Source organism: Trachemys scripta, chromosome 1 (assembly GCF_013100865.1).
Source record: "Trachemys scripta elegans isolate TJP31775 chromosome 1, CAS_Tse_1.0, whole genome shotgun sequence".
In the NCBI taxonomy this organism is placed as follows: Eukaryota; Metazoa; Chordata; order Testudines; family Emydidae; genus Trachemys; species Trachemys scripta.
The window spans coordinates 306121812-306138423 of NC_048298.1; the positions used below are offsets into that span (position 1 = coordinate 306121812).

At 42.8% G+C, this 16612-nt stretch overlaps 1 protein-coding gene across 2 annotated transcripts in view; it reads left to right on the forward strand.

Moving 5' to 3' along the window:
• MICU2 (mitochondrial calcium uptake 2) overlaps positions 1 to 16612 on the forward strand; it is a 247104-nt gene that overhangs the window by 115998 nt on the left and 114494 nt on the right. The window lies entirely within an intron of this gene.

The following is a 16612-nucleotide window of genomic DNA, read 5'->3' on the forward strand; positions in this document are numbered from 1 at the left end:
TTAATATTTTGAACTCACAAGTTTATGGCAGTTCAATAGTAGTGTTTTTAATTTCAGTTGTTAGACATAGTAATCTTAATAGCTGTAACCTTTTCAAATGGAAATACATTTTATTTTTTTCTGGTTGGTCAGTGCCCAGGCTTGCAATTTGATCTCTTAGATCAAACCAGAGAAATAGAATGTGGAAATGAAATCATATGGGCTAATTCACTTCAAAAGAACATTTTGCTTGTGATCCGGTCCCTTTGATTTGGTATTGGTTATGGTATCTTGGTGTATTTGAATGAGTCTATATAATATGTGGCTCAGATTCTTTATTGTGAAAGCATGAGCTTTTCCTTTTTTAGCATAAATATTTTTAGCAGGATGGACTGATTTAAATCAGTGATGTAACTCGCTGATTTTAATCCTGACTTAAATCAGCAAGCAGAAAACCTTGATATAATGATGCATTTCTTATTTATTAGATTATTAATGTTTTACTTGTGATTTGTGTCAAGCTTTATTTGGATGAAAATTCATATTCAGTTAAAAATGCACAAAACATTTTAAAATGTTTTAGTAAAATAAAACTTAAACGTACTGGGTACATAAGAAATAAAGTTTATCAGAAAGGTTATCAAAACCTGTTTTTGAATTTAAAATTTAATAGAACTATTAAACAAAGGACGTATTATCTATAGTTAGTGAATTGAACTGATTGTTTCTGGTTACCATGCCCTCCAAGATTTTAGAACTAGTAGATCTCATCCTCTCACGTAGGTTTTTATCCATAGATTGGAAGAGGAAAACAAGCTTTTTTGCTTTTTCAACTACAATTGATTTCTTAACTTTGAATGAACTAGCCATTAAACTGAACTAGTTGAATAAAAATATTCTCTGTACAGGCAGAAGAAGCTAGTGCTGTCAATAGTGGTTTACTCCTTCAACAAACTCTGGTTCCACGTGCTTAGCCAGTGACTTCCATCAGTTCAGTGATATGACTTTATTTAAAACTTGGCCACAAACATACTGCTTAATGTTACTTTTTTAATTTAATTTAAATTATTTTATAGATTATAGTAATCTTAGGCCTTAACATAGGTTGTCATTTCACATTTAATTTTAAATACGTTTATTTTAAAAATAAACCCATATTTAATTTAAATACAAAAATTGAAGATAAATAAAAATCAGATTTTTAATTTTTTTATCCACCCTGATATTTACTTTTTTAAATGTTAGTATCTCATAAAATACCTTTAGTAACTTACATGTGTGTATCCTGTGTATTTCTTGTCTGAAACCTTTGTCATCTGTGAAGTTTTAATTTTTTTAAGCCTAGGGACTTCAGGCTTTAATTTCTGATTCTGTGCATTCATACACTAAATGTGTCAAAACTTGCAGCACAGATTGAAGATAAATTAAGTTTTTAGTTTTAAATCTAGACTTTAAGACTTCCATATCTTGATAATTTCAAATTGGATTTGGTTAAATTTGATGTACAATAGTGACAAGTGTACTGCATAGTTTTTATCGGACTCAGAAATCTGAGGTGAACAAGATTTACTAAATCTGGGGATGGATTAAGCATGAAGTCATGGATCCATCCTCTGTGCTACAAGGCGGCCTGCTGGCCCCAGTGAGGTTTAAACTGCGCACAGACTTCTTTACTTATGCCTAAAACAGGCACAGTTAATGGAGCAATCAGTATACCCTGCCAAGTCTGCTGATATCCATGTGGGAGGAGGAAAAGAGAAACATTCCCCTCCTTATTGTGTCTGAGGGGAGGAAGAAAACAGCTTATGGCCCTCTCATTGTATCCAAAGGGGAGGGAAAGGAAAAGAGGACTCAGAGCTTTCCCTCAGTGAGGGGTTGAGGATAGAGGGAAAGATGAGGAAGTGAGGAGAGAAGGTGTTTAGAGGGGTGAACTGATAAGGAAAGGAAGAAAAGGAGACCAAGCTGGAAAAGAGGAAGAAGAGCTGGAGAGAGGACAGATGTAAACCCAGTATGGAAAGGAACAGAGTGAAGAAGGAATAACGTTCTTGGAGAGAAAATAGATTGAAAAATGTATATTATTGAACATCACAGAAAAATTGGACTGAGGGGAAAATGCATAGAAAAAGGTGATAACGCACCAAGATACTGCACGGTGTGCAAGGGAAGAAAAAATAGAGAAGAAAGGAAAAAGAAACTAACAATAGATGCAAGGGAGGAAACACAGTAAGTTTATTTTTAAAATAGTTCGGACTAAAATATTCTACTCTCTATACGCACATGTGTTATGCACATATTTAAGTCCTCCCTTGTATGCTATTTGTACTTTGTCTGATAGCCATACTGTCATGTTAACTCTTGCTTTTAGCTCATTTTTTCAGTTGCACTTAATACACATGTATTATTTCAAAATTACTTTTCAAAAAGATACATAACTGGATTTTCTTCACAAAATAATATATATAATTAGAACAGGTGTCACAGATCCTAGCAAGTGTCCCTTCCTAGCTAACCATGAGGATTGCTGTAAGGGGAATCCAAGCTTCTGTGCTCTGGATTCCCTGGGGTGTTTTAGGCTCCCGGAGTCTGAACGGAGTCCAGCCACTGCCCCAATCTCAGGGTCTCTAGGCACATTCCCAGGGAGAAGACATTCTATCTGGCATCCCCCTTGTGAGTGCTGGAACCTGCTGTCCAGCCACCGAACTGTCTGGGCACCACACTGACCCTTCAAACTCCTCAGTACTTGAATATACCAGAACTCCCCCAGAACTCCACTCCCAAAGATGTGAAGCTTCTGGTTTACAGTTTAACTACCTCATGGGCATGCAGTAGTTGTGAAGCAGTCAACACAAACATGTTTTGTTCAGTCTATCTCTTTATACTCTTTACTTAACAGATAAAGCACAGGAAAGTACAGATCATAATCCTAAATCCAATATGTCCCTCACTATGTCACCCTTCCTTTGGAAGGGGATCATCTGTGTTCTGTCAAGCAGACAGGCAGTGTTCTCCACTGCACTTGCCTACCCTGCCCCTGGAGGAGCCTCCATCCCTCATCTTAATCTGGTCAAATGGCTCTCAATTCCCCTGTGTGAGTCCCTTTATAGACTCCTCCTGGGGTCACCTGCTTCTTTTGGTCTGATTTTTGGTAATTTTCCATTTCTCGCAAACCTCCCTCCTGACAAGAGAAGGAAGTGTCTTCTCCCAGATAGAATAAACCTATTGTCCCATGGTGTTTTACTTTGAAAAATTATAGTTGAATGCTGTCATATCTGGCCTGGCAGAGACATGGCACAACCCAGCTAACTCATGAGGGATTCACATGAGGGCTTTCCTTGAGACTGTAATTTCTTGATTCAATTTCATAAAATCATCCAAAATTCAGAAGTGGTAAAGATAGAATCCCTAATTCATCACAATGTCATCCTTCATACAGAAAGAAAATTAACAAAAATAATAGTTCTGTGAGTCCTGTTCAGCCACCTGGGAACCAGGTTGCTGATACAATCCAAAATGCAAAAGAAAACCCATGCATTCTTCACTAGCTTTCCAAATAAAATTCATGAAGTTAAGCAGTTTTATTGCACAAATTTCAAACTAACTTGAAGTGGAAAGCACATTAATGGAGAAATTGCTGCCCTTAAGCATTTCTCAATGCAAGCAGCAGACCATAGCTTCTGAAATAATGCTCACAGTGTCCAATAGCTTCCTAACAGCTGATCCACTGCCATGTCAACAGTAGGGGAAACACTTGCATCATTAGAGGGTGGTTCTGACCTCATTCAAGTCTAATTCACCATTAACTATTGTAGCTATACCATTACAATTCTCAAATTAACATTCAAGGTCTGACTTAAAACTACAAAAGCAACTAAATTCAGAGTTAAGGATGAAACTCCATCCTTTTTTTTTTTTTTTTGTCTGATTGCATACTTCTGGTTCCAAATGAGATGTGTGGTTGACTGGTCAATTTATAACTCTGGTGTACGTAACTCTGAGGTTCTTTTGTGGTTCTTTGTAGTTTAATTTCATCTTATGTGGCCCTATTAAAGACAAAAATAAGCCCAAATTGTTCTAGCAGTCATTTTTGATTATGCTTACAAGAGCATTTTTAAAAATAGTAATAACTCTTTGTTACTGTTAGTTTTTTGAGTAAATATGAATTTTATATCCTATTTGGTATGAGTTTTGGCTGCTGTGTTTATTAATAGATGTTTTTATACCTAAACTCTATTTTTTTAAGTTGTCACTTTTATCCACTTATAAATACAAGAATGTTCCCTATAGTATATTTGTCATTATTTAATCCTATTTTGAAGATGATCTACAAAGAGGGGGGAAATGGATTGTTCCCCCTTTTGCTTATTTATGATGTATAAACACTTGAAAGCTGTGGAGGATTTTTATTATTGTTGCTGTCGTTGTTTTTCAATTAAGGTGTTTTTCTGCTTCTTTTTTTCCTTAGAAATGTCAGGAATGTTGAGTCTTACCATCCTTTTTTGGTTGAAGGGCTACTTGGTTGACTCAGGAAAATGTGCTAGGAACCTTTCAGACCTTAATTGAAGTGGGAGAGGTGTTGAATCCTTAACAGAGAGAGGTTTTTCTCCAAGTTTATGTATTTAGTTGGTATTAGCAAAAAAAAAAAAGTTTGTAATTGTATAAAAATTACATCACCCTCATGACAAATGTTGGTGATTAGATCTTGGGTAAAGGCTAGCTCAGTGAAGCTTGCTGGGGACTAGTCTCAGATAACAATGGTAGGTAGAGAAAAGCAATCAAAAGATGGGTGAGTGTTAGAATGGTCCATGTAATTAAGGGGATGGTGGCTACCATTTGGGACACAGGTTTACAATTTAGGGGTCTTACAAAACCTCATGCTGCTCCTGGATGTCTGGGTAGAAGTTCTGGCCAAGAGTGTTTTTTCCATCCATGCCTGCCTAGAAAAGTCTGACAGTTTTTATTTTAGGTGTGGATTTTGCTGTAGTTGTTAATGACTTAGTCCCACTGAGATGACACTGCTATAACACATTTTACTTGGGACTACCTCTTGAGATTATCTGGAAACTGCTGCTGGAGCAGAAAGATTCTGCCTTCTTATTCAGCAGAGTTTCACCCAAAGAGATTAGACAAACACCTGTCAGGGATGGTCTAGATAATACTTAGTTCTGCCATGAGTGCAGGGGACTGGACTAGGTGACCTCTCGAGGTCCCTTCCAGTCCTATGATTCTATGATTCATTTTCTGACCAGCAAAAACACTATAAAGTGAGACATTCAAAGTTGATAAGTTTCTGCATTTTTTACATTTATGTTGTTTTGTACTTTAATAGGAAGAGTAAAAGAGACAATGGCATGTACCATAGTGTTCTGGCATTTAATTAATTTTTTAATGAGCAGTTAGATAAGGTTATGTTTGTTACTGTTAAGCAAATGAAACTTTCCTGTAGAAAGACCTTTGATACCTTATATAGAAAGCAACACAGTCCTGATCTCTATGCGAGTAGGTGGGACTTTATTGTTAGAATAAACTACATTAAACATTGAAAGGAGCTGTGAGCTTTGACCTTTTATATTTCCAGCCAAATGTGATTACAGCAGAATTGCAGGAGATAAAATAGTAAGCATATTATATGGCATGAAAAAAATATAGGTTCCAGCACTTTTACAGATAGCTAACGAAGAACAAAAATACTGTGGAATCAGTGAAAACTTTTTAAAATTATTCTATTTTGTAATGAAAGAAAATGATACACTGGATATAGCATATGGCTGGATATTACTGGTCTAAATCCAGAGAAACCATTGTCTTCAACTGAGAGCAGAATTTGTCTGTAATTTTGTTACAAAATCCTACTGTCAATCCACCACTACCACTCCCCACTGTTAAATCTGTATGTTTAAATTGGCATTTGGGTATTTATAAGTCCACTGAACTAAGAAAAGCATCTTTTTAAATTTAGCTAAAACTGCAGTGGTGATGGCTGTTCTTCTGAATGATTATTTTTCCAAACTATAAGAGAACATGCTCAGGCCTGGAAAGTCATATTACTCTATTTCTTGTGGTGTTCTGGCTCAGTCACAAATTTTCTAGCCTTTGGTCCAAAAGGTTGTGAAATCAAGTTCTATAGCAAGACCTGAACTCCAAATGAATGCTAGGTTGTGTAGTACTAGGGTGATGCTATACTGTTTATTTAAAATGTTTGGTTAGTTACAGCTGTGCTGTATCTCTTTCCTGAGTACCAAGTAAATAACAGTCATAAACAGTATAATGCAAATGATAGGATGCCAGATGCTGCATCTAAAATAGCAGACAAGAATGTCCAGTCCCAAAAAGGCTTAAGGTGAGACAATGTCTTAAAACTAGAGGCTGGTTTTACTTAAACTTGTAGCTTATTCCAGCTTTATCTGTTGCAACCTCAAAAGCATTCCAGTCCAACCGACAAGGAAGGTAAGAGGTTAGACCAGGGATCGGCAACCTTTGACACGCGGCCCACCAGGATAAGGCCCCTGGCTGGCCGGGCCGGTTTGTTCGGTTGTTGCGATCGGCTGAACCTGCGGACGCGGCCGGTAAATAAACATCCCGGCTCACCAGGGGGCTGCGTGCCAAAGGTTGCTGATCCCTGGGTTAGACCTTCTAGGTCGTAAGATCTTTTCTTCAGTCAGCCTTCAGTTCCTCGGCTCTAACTACCTGTCATTGCTAGCTAAATATGACTTTTTGAATTATCCGCCAGTTAGCAGACTTTGCAGACAAGCTGCCCCAACAGGACCATGCTCACTTCCAGGATATTCTGGAGGAAGGTAAATTGGTTGCCAGGATGACGCTCCAGGCTGCAGTAGATCCAGCAGACGCATCTTCCTGTACTATGGCGACTGGGATCATCATGAGGAGGAAATCGTGATTATGTTCCTCTGGTTTCCCTAGGGAGGTGCAGAACACAATTGAGGACCTCCCCTTCGATGAAGCTTACTTCTTCAATCAGAAAACTGACGATTCCCTGCACTCACTCAAAGAATCTAGAGTCACCCTGCTATCTCTGGGCATTTATACACCGGTGCCCAAGCAAAAGTTTTATCATTCACATCCTGCACAGCAATACAGGATGGTCTCCATCCTCCTTTCAGGGCACAGGGTTCAACTCCACCTATTTCCTGGTACCCAAGAAAAAAGGAGGATGGAGACCAAACTAGATCACAGTCAGCTCAACCGCTTAGTACGCAAGCCAAAGTTTCATATGGTCGTACTTGCAGCCATCATACCCTCACTAGAAAGAGGCATGTGTTTACGGCTCTCAGTATGCAAGATGCTTACTTTCAAATAGCTATCCACCCAACCCACAGATTATTCCTGAGTTTTACGGTGAGCACTCAAAACTTCTAATGCAAAGTCCTGCCGTTCGGACTCGCTGCTTCCTATGTTTCACCAAGGTTTTCTCCATGGTGGCAGCCCACTTCCAGCGTCAAAGAGTCCTCGTCTTCCCTTATCTTAACAATTGTCTGCTGGCAACCCAGTCCAGATGAGAAGCTTGAGTATCGACATCCCAGCTGCTTCTATTCCTCTCCTCCCTGGGAGTCAGTGTGAACATCAAAAAATCGACTTTAGACCCAACTCAGTCCCTGGAATTCATCGTAGCACACATTGATGCAGTCTCTGAGCATGCCTACGTACCAGAGGACAGGTTCTGGATCCTGCTGGAACTAATCGTTTCAGTGACTTCCAACCTCTCTGTTCCGGCCAGAACTTGCCTTTCCCTCCTTGGCCCCATGGCAGCATGCTCATCTTCATTTCTGCTGTCTACAACTGTGTTTACAGAACATCCATTCTCCCACACTCCATTCCATGGACACCATTCTGACTCTTCCCAACGAGGTCCTCTTCTCCCTTTGGTGGTGGACAAACCTGGATCAGGTTTGCTCTGGGATTTCTTTCCTTATATAATGATCATTCTCCCCTAATATAATGATCATTACGGATGCATCTCTTGATGGATGGGGCGCCCACATGACACACAGGGCTTGGACTGCTCGGGACTCCAGGATGCACATTAATATCCTAGAACTTTGGGCAGTAAGGAGAGCGTGTTGCACATTCCTCCCACCCAGCCACTCCCACCATATTCTTATCATGTTGGATAACACCACAACCATTTACTACTTAAACAAGGGAGACCCGAAGTTGCCAGCACTTTGTGTGGAAATGGTGCATCATATACAGTATCCTCTTGTCAGCGGCCTATCTCCCAGGGACTCAGAATGTGATTGCAGATACTCTCAGCAGGAACTTTGTGATTGACCAAGAGTGGGAGCTCCACGATTCAATGATCGTGGATATTTTTGACCACTGGGGTACTCAGACCAGGGATCTCTTTGCCTCCCACACCAATGCCAGATGCATCCCATACTATTCCAGGAGCAGACTTGGAGCCCGCTCCTAACGCGACACCCTGGTCCTTGACTGGTTGGGCTGAATCAATTATGCCTTCCCTCTCCTACCCACTCGTGCCCCATATTCTCCACAAGATTCAATGGGAGGAGGTGACGGTCATTCTGATCACCATGTTCTGGCCTTGCCAGTTCTGGTTTCCTCCTCTTCTTCGCATGTTAAGGTATCCTCCACTCAGGCTACTGACTTTCCTGGAACTGCTCACTCAGCACAATGGCAAGATCAGATGCCCCAATCTGCAGACGCTTCACCTGAGAGCCTGGTTTTTGGATGAGCATCTTCACTAGCACAGAAGTATTCATTGGCAGTCTGAGACATCCCCTCGAGTAGCAGGAAAAGAATCCACAAAGTGGTCCTACCAGGTCAAGGGGAAACATTTCACCTTCTGGGCCCAACAGAAGAGTATGGCTCCTGAGGCCGTCAGCATCCCTCTCCTCTTGGACTACCTCCTGTCCCTGAAAGCGTCAGGACAAGCTCTCAGCTCCATCAAGGTGCACATAGCACCCATTAGTGCTTTTCCCACCCTGTGGAGGGGCACTCAGTTTTCACTCACCCATTAACTGTCAGATTCTGGAAGGGCCTTGTATGATCATACCCTTCTATCCAACCCTCAACCTTGTCCTCACGGCACTGATGAAGTTACCCTTCGAACTTATGGCCTCCTGCTCCCCTTCTCTTCTCTCCATGAAGGTCACCTTCCTGATAGCCATCACCTCTGCAAAGAGGGTAGGCAAATTGGGGGGGGGCCATGATGGCAGGACCCCCCTTTCACCATGTTTCATAAAGACAAAGTTTCCCTATGCTTACATCCCAGGTTTCTGCTGAAGTTGGTTTCCCGTTTTCACCTCAGCCAACCCATACACGTCTTCCCTAAGCCACATGCCTCAGCAGAGGAACAATGCCGTCACTCCCTTGATGTCTGAAGGGCCCTCACCTTCTACCTGCAAAGGAGAAAGCTATTCGGGAAATCTTCTAGACTATTTGCCGCTATAGCGGAGAAGATTAAGGGCCAGACCATTTCCACTCAGAGAATTTCTAAGTGGATTTTGAAGTGCATTATGCTCTGCTATCGTTTGTTGGATCTGTCTCCACCCATTGGGGTCCAAGCCCACTCCTCGAGTGCAAGCATCTACTACAGCCGCGCTCCACCACCTGCTGCTCACAGAGATATGTATGGTAGCCACATGGAGTTTGGTACATGCCTTTTCCTCCTATTATGCCCTCTTGTAAGACTCTGAGATAGATGCCTCATTTAGTGCAGCTGACTTCCGCTCCACAGTTCCATCATCTTCCTCGCACCCTCCTCGTAACTAGGTACTGCTTATCAATCACCCTCAGTGGAATATAATCGGGATCATCACTCAAAGAAGAAGAGGAGTTTACTTACCTGTAACTGGAGGTCCTTCAAGATATGTGGCCTCTATCTGTATTACAATCCCGCCCTCCTTCCCCTCTGCTGTAGACCTGGTTGATTTGTGGTGGAGACATAACTGAGAGAATGGTCAGTCTGCCCTGCCACTTATTGCCTCCATTGAAACTATGAGGCGGTACAAAGGCACATGCATGGACCAACACACACTACTATTTTTAAAAGCTCCGGCTCTGGGCGTATGGCCCATGCGCATAACCCAGATAGGGACCACACATCTCAAGGACTGTCAGAATAGGAAAGGTTGCAATTCCTTAGGCCCAATACCTTAGGGAATTTCTAGTTTAGTCCTGAAAAAGTCCTGGGATCCCTTTTCAGTACATTTCTCTATTACAAGCAGTGAGGTACCCTGCAAGTTTTCTGGCCAGGATCAGTCTGTAGTGTTTTGTTGGGGGCAGCAGGAAGCAGAACAAGGGAGCAGACTGTGACTGGCAGACGTTGCAGCAGAGTTGTTGCAGTGATTCATGCACAGTTCCTGCTAGCAGGAGGTTGCTGCAACAGTGGGAAGCAGTTATATTCCAACACCCCAAAGCCAGCGCCTCTCCCAGTCTCTGTATTTACCTTTCACAAGGTCAGCAGCTCTTCCTTTCTAGAGCCAACAACCTATCATAGTAGGCTAACCACTTCTGTGGCTAATTCCCTGTTTCTAGGACACTATGGACGCAATGAACTTTCTTCAAGCTATTCTCCCTTGTCTAGCTGCTATACAAGAACTACTTTTAGCCCATTTCTATATAACCCTCAGGATCCAGGACCCCTTTCCAGTCTCTGCTGTTTCGCCACAAATTCCTCACAGAACTCTGCTGCAATGTCTGCCAGTAGGGTTGCCAATTTTGGTTGGACGTATTCCTAGAGGTTTCATCACATGACATCTTTAATGAAAGATTAATTCCTGGAGACTCCAGGGCAAACCTGGAGAGTTGGCAACCGTATCTGCCAGTCACAGTCTGCTTCATTGCTCAGCTTCCTGATGCTAATGCAGCTCTCTAGTTCCTCCTGATACAGTGACTTTCCAAAGAGAGATGGCTTTCTGCATCAGACTCTTCCTTCCAAACAGTTTCCATCCCTATTGGCTAGGAGAGGAAAGTAAGGCTGCTCTTCCACCCCGTTGGCAGTCCGAAAAATTGTAGAGAGTTTGCTGCTCAACAGATTCAACGTACGATATTACAATATACATTTAACAGCCTAGACAATAATCCAGAATACGCTGTATGTTATGCACAATGCGGCCAATATAATGTAGCAGTAAACCTACAAGAAACTTTAGCTAGTTCATGTTCATATCCAAAAAAACTTTGCAGTTTGTCCTATAATGAGACCAGCTATAATAAATTTAATATCTATCATGTCTAAAGCAAACAAAAACTGTTCATATTTGAGAAGCAGAGAATAATCTAAATTATCCTCACAGAGCTATGCCTTCTGCTTCGTTTAAATGAGCTTTGTTTCTGCTTAGTTGTTTTAGAAGGAAGATTTTGGCTGAAACATATTAGAGGGGTAAAGGGTTGGAGTTTGGGGATTTCTGTTGAATGGGGCAGAGGGGCTGGCCAGCACTAGGGTGACCAGACAGCAAGTGTGAAAAGTCGGGACGGGGTGGGGGGATAATAGGAGCCTGTATAAGAAAAAGACCCCAAAATCGGGACTGTCCCTATAAAATCGGGATATCTGGTCACCTGCATCCCCTGTCCTGACTTTTCACACTTGCTGTCTGGTCACCCTAACGCGGGCCGGCCCCCACCCCCATCTAGGCCCCCCTTGCTCCTGGCCCCCTGACGGCCCCTTTAGCATTTGGTGTCTGATTTCAGTAGCCAGAATTAATAGTTTTTCTCCTGATAGCAAACTAGTTTTTGCAGTATATTTTATATCTGTTCAAGACTTTGGGTTGTGCCCACCTCTATATTTTTAAATAGTCAAAGTGCCAGATCAGAAAAAAAACATTGTTCCTGTGAATAAACACAACATTTTTTGGTAGGGCAGGGAGAGGAGAAATCTGATTGTTTTTCTTCAAGTGCTTGCTCATGTCCATTCCATATTAGGTGTGTGTGCTCGCCATATGCACCAATGCCGGAAGTTTTTCCCTCAGTGGTATCCATAAGGGACCATCTCTGGCACCCCCTGGAGCAACACACACATGCTGCCGTATAAGGGGTGCCACTGGCTCCCCCCCCGCCTCCCTCTCCGTTCCTTCTTGCTGCCAGTGATGGTGCTGGAACATCTGCTGCTTTGACTGGCATTACGTTTTGTTCAGTGTTTCTTTCGAATGTTTTCCTGTAAAATAGTTGTACATAATTAATAGTTAAGAGTTCCCTTAGTGTTAGTTCTAGTTTAGTTGATCCCGGTCGAGCAGTGTGAGACATAGATAGACGGATTACCAATGCCAATCCACCAAATGCCAACGGTCTCTGAGGTCCTGCGCAAGGGACTCATCTTGATCGGATAGGTCTATGTCAAAACATAGTGGCTGGCACCGCACAGAGAAGGGCCGCCGGGCCGCATGATCATGGTTGCTGGACAGCGACCACTCTGCTTCTGGCTCCGGCACTGAGCAGGAGTCCTTGACAGCAGGACAGGCCCTGGCACTGACGGTACCATCTACATTATTGGCACTGCAACCCACCACATGGCCCCAAGGCCAGTGGCCGGAGGCTTGGTACCCCTGGAACCCTTGGGGGTTTACCCAGTCTTTGCAAACTGTCCGGTTGTGGCGGGGGCCTCGGATAGGCCATCAGCCTCAGCATCCTGCCCTCCACCAGAGGTGGAGACCCCAGAAAGGAAGACATCCCCCCCCCCCCCCGGCCCATGAGGACCATGGGGAACGGCCGGCTGGGCCACCATGGCACATGGCAGATCCCACAGCACCAGCTTCATCCTCATTGTCGCCGGACAAAACTATTATGGGTCCCCCTCAACCAGTTCCACAAGATGATGCTGAAGCTCATCAGGAACTATTGAAGAGGGTCTTCTGCAACCTGGGGCTCCAGATAGAAGAGCTAGAGGAACCATCGGACTCCCTGTTCAATGTCCTTTGCTCCACGGGCACCTGCTAGGGTTGCTTTTACCCCTACATGAAGGGGTATTGAAAATCAATAATGCCGTATGGCAAATCCCCTCCTCCCTGCCCCCCTTTCAAAAAGGACTGAACGCAAATACTTTGTGCCAGCTAAAGGCCACGAGTACCTCCACACTCACCTGGCCCCAAACTCCTTCATAGTTGAGGCTGTTAGACAAAGGGAGAGGCAGGGGCAACTCAGGGCTATGCCCAAGAATAAAGACTCAAAGAGACAGGATCTGTTTGGGCAAAAAATGTATTCATCTTGCAGCCTTCAATTGAGAGTGGCCAATCACCACACCCTCCTGGGCCACTACAACTATAACATGTGGCAGGCCATGGCCAAGTTTGAGGTTTCGCTTCCCAAAGAGTCCAGGAAGGAATTCTGGGTGATCCTCGAGGAAGGCATGGCTGCAGCCAGAACAGCCCTCCAGGCAGTTTGACGCGGTAGACTCCGAGGCTCGCACCATGACCTCGGCCATCTCCATGCGGCGGGCATCCTCGCTGCTCATCTCTGGTCTGTCAATTGATGCTCAGCAGCAGGGCCGGCTTTAGGAAGTGCGGGGCCCGATTCGAACAGTTTTGACGGGGCCCCGGCAGGGATGACTGAAAAAAAAAAAACACGTAAAAAACACGTGGGGCTTGTACTCACCGGGCGGCGCTCCTAGTCTTCGGCGGTGGGTCCTTCACTCGCTCCAGGTCTTCAGTGGCACTGAAGGACCTGCCGCCGAAGTGCTGCCAAAGACCCAGAGCGAGTGAAGGACCCGTCGCTGAAGTGCCGCCAAAGACCCGAAGCGCTGCCGGGTGAGTAAAAATTAAAAAGGAGCCTCTAGCCAGGGAAGGGATTCTCGGCCACTTGCCCCCACCCAGCGGCCCTGCCACTGGGCGCGGGGCCCTCTTAGGCGCGGGGCCCGATTCGGGGGAATTGGTGGAATTGGCCTAAAGCCGGCCCTGCTCAGCAGTCAATGCTTTTTTCTTACCAAAAATAAATTCTATTCCCCGTGTGTGTGTCTGTGTGTACACACATTTACAGCTGTTTTATTTAAATTTAAAATTTTCAACTGTTGAAGTTCAGCAGTTTTAATATCACTAATAAGTCATGTTTTGGCCATTGTTAAAACAAGTATTCTAGTATTTTAGGAGCTTGAAAATCCAATTGGCATGGACAGTTGTATAATAGGATTAACTCTTAATCTTCTTCCAGAAGCACAACATAATAAGTTTATGCAAAAAAAAAAAAAAATCTTTCCATAGTTTCAATTAAAACAGTACTATAGAGCAATCTATTTTTAAGTTTGCTTTAGGGCACAAACTGTTGACATTATTATGAGATGATTCTAATAAGAATGCTGAATTTTAACAGCTCACAAATATGAATTATTCACTTGATATCTGAAGCGGCATTTGTTGAAACTTGTAAAAAGACAATTCTGTAGTAACCAATCCCAGAACTTTTAAACAGAGGTGATTAAAAGGAATTGAGACTTATTACATTAGAGTTGTTTTAAAATAGTATTTTTCAGAATCTGTGAATCTGATTAGTAGAAGAACAAAAATGCTGTTTGCATCTTCCACACCCATCTTTGTTCTAATGTACAAGATAAAGGTTAAAGGAACGCTTTCTACTTGAAATCTGATCAGTTTAAAAATGAGTTTAAAATGGCTTCAGGTGCCACACCCGTCCCTCTGCTGCCAAGTTTTATTTTTCTAGTAACATTTTCCTAATTTTAAAATTTGTTTCACTTCCTTTATTGTTGTTCGAAAGACCCAAGTAAGCAAGGGAAACCGAATGACAGTACGGGGGTAAAAGTGAAATTGACTAATAATATAATATAAACAAAAGCACATGTCATCCAACATAGCATTTACACATGTACTTCACTTTAATGGGACTGCTTGATTTAAGTCATGCAGTTCGGAGCATAGCTGCAGTGCCTATCAAGATGGGTCTAGTCATCACTATAGCAGGTCAGAAAATGGAATTTCCATCCTATGGGAAATTCCAGTATTTCAAAAAATGTTCTTCATGAACTGGTACAAAAAGTCAAAATATTTCATGTGACAAAATCTGAAATATTTCGATTCAGAAACATTGAAACAAGCTTATTGAAACATAGTATAGAATTAAAAATTTCAACAAAAAATCAGTATAAGTGAAAACAAGAAAGTAGAAACAAAATACTCCATTTTGATTTTGAATTGTTTTTTAACTTTTACCTCAAATTTCATTTAAATTGATACGTTTCCTTGAAACATTTAGATTTTGAGATACCAGCTTTTTCCAATAGAAAACTTCCATAGAAAATGTTTCAACTAGCTCTAGTGTTTTGCTTATATTTTCCTTATATATCCTTTTCATTTATCCTTCATTTATTTATTTGCATTTTCAGATTGTAACACCTTTTGGGCAGGAACTATATCTTCCTATAAGTCTCTACAGCATCTAATATAGTTTGGACTCGGCTGTTGTAACTATAATTATTTATAATAGGTTACATATGGGGTCTTGGTACTCTGAGTTTGCCTAATTTAGATTTCCTTGTTTTTCCATCATTGTTCACAGTTGTTAGTGTTACTGAAGTGTAATAGCTTTGTATACAATTTCGAAGGAGTGACATAGGTGTAGGAGAATTGTTCCTCAGTATGAGTCAAATACATATGTCATATTCATTCTAAGAAACTCATATTTTCCCTATGCTCAGTTATTCTCTCTGAAATGGTAAAATATTATGCCTATCTCTTGTTTTCACTCCGTCCAGATTCTCTCTGCACCTAACATCACTTTCTGTTGCTGTTTCTGCAGTATTGCCAAAGCTTATGATTTTATCATAAGTCTCTCTAAATTTGGTGTTTTTCTTAAAGTCCCAGTTCATGGAGTCAGGTGATTATGTTAGAATCTCATCGCTGATTACAAAAAATAGTAAGTTTCAACCTCATGATTATGGAGAGGAGCTTGGAAGCATGAACCCTAAAGGCTCAAAACCCAGAAGGCAAATAAAAAGAACACAACTTATTTTTAAAATCTCATGATTGGGGGGATGATTTTTGGTGTGAACAATACTGCCTCTGCTTCTGTTGTCTAAAAACCCAAGCCCACACCTAAATTGGAAAAATCACTGTTCCTATATAATGTGTCATGGTAGTTGTTCCATAGCTAGACAAGAAGTTTTAACAATGGTTCAAAAAACATTTTGAACTGTGCATAAACCTATCCCTTTTTAAGGTTAAACTAGAGTAACTGTCTTAATTACAGCTAGTCCCTCTTACAGTGGTGACTTGACCTCAATATACTGAAGATAGTAGGCTGCCTTCTGATTAGGATAATGGTAGGGTTACCATACGTCCGGATTTTCCCGGACATGTCCGGCTTTTGGGGGCTCAAATCCCCGTCCGGGGGGAAATCCCCAAAAGCCGGGCATGTCCGGGAAAATCGGGAGGCTCGGCCGGGGCCTCTTTATGCGGGGCCGGGGGCATGGTGCCGGGCCGGGCCCGCGGGGCTGGGAGCCGGGAGCCAGCCCGCTGGGCTGGGAGCCGGGCCGGGGTCGGGGAGCCGGGCCCGCGGGGCTGGGAGCCGGGAGCCGCCGGCCCGCGGGGCTGGGAGCCGGGCCGGGGTCGGGGAGCCGGGCCGCGGCGCTGGGAGCTGGGAGCCGGCCCGCGGTCGGGGAGCCGGGCCGGGGTCGGGGAGCCGGGAGCCGGCCCGCGGCGCTGGAAGCCGGGCC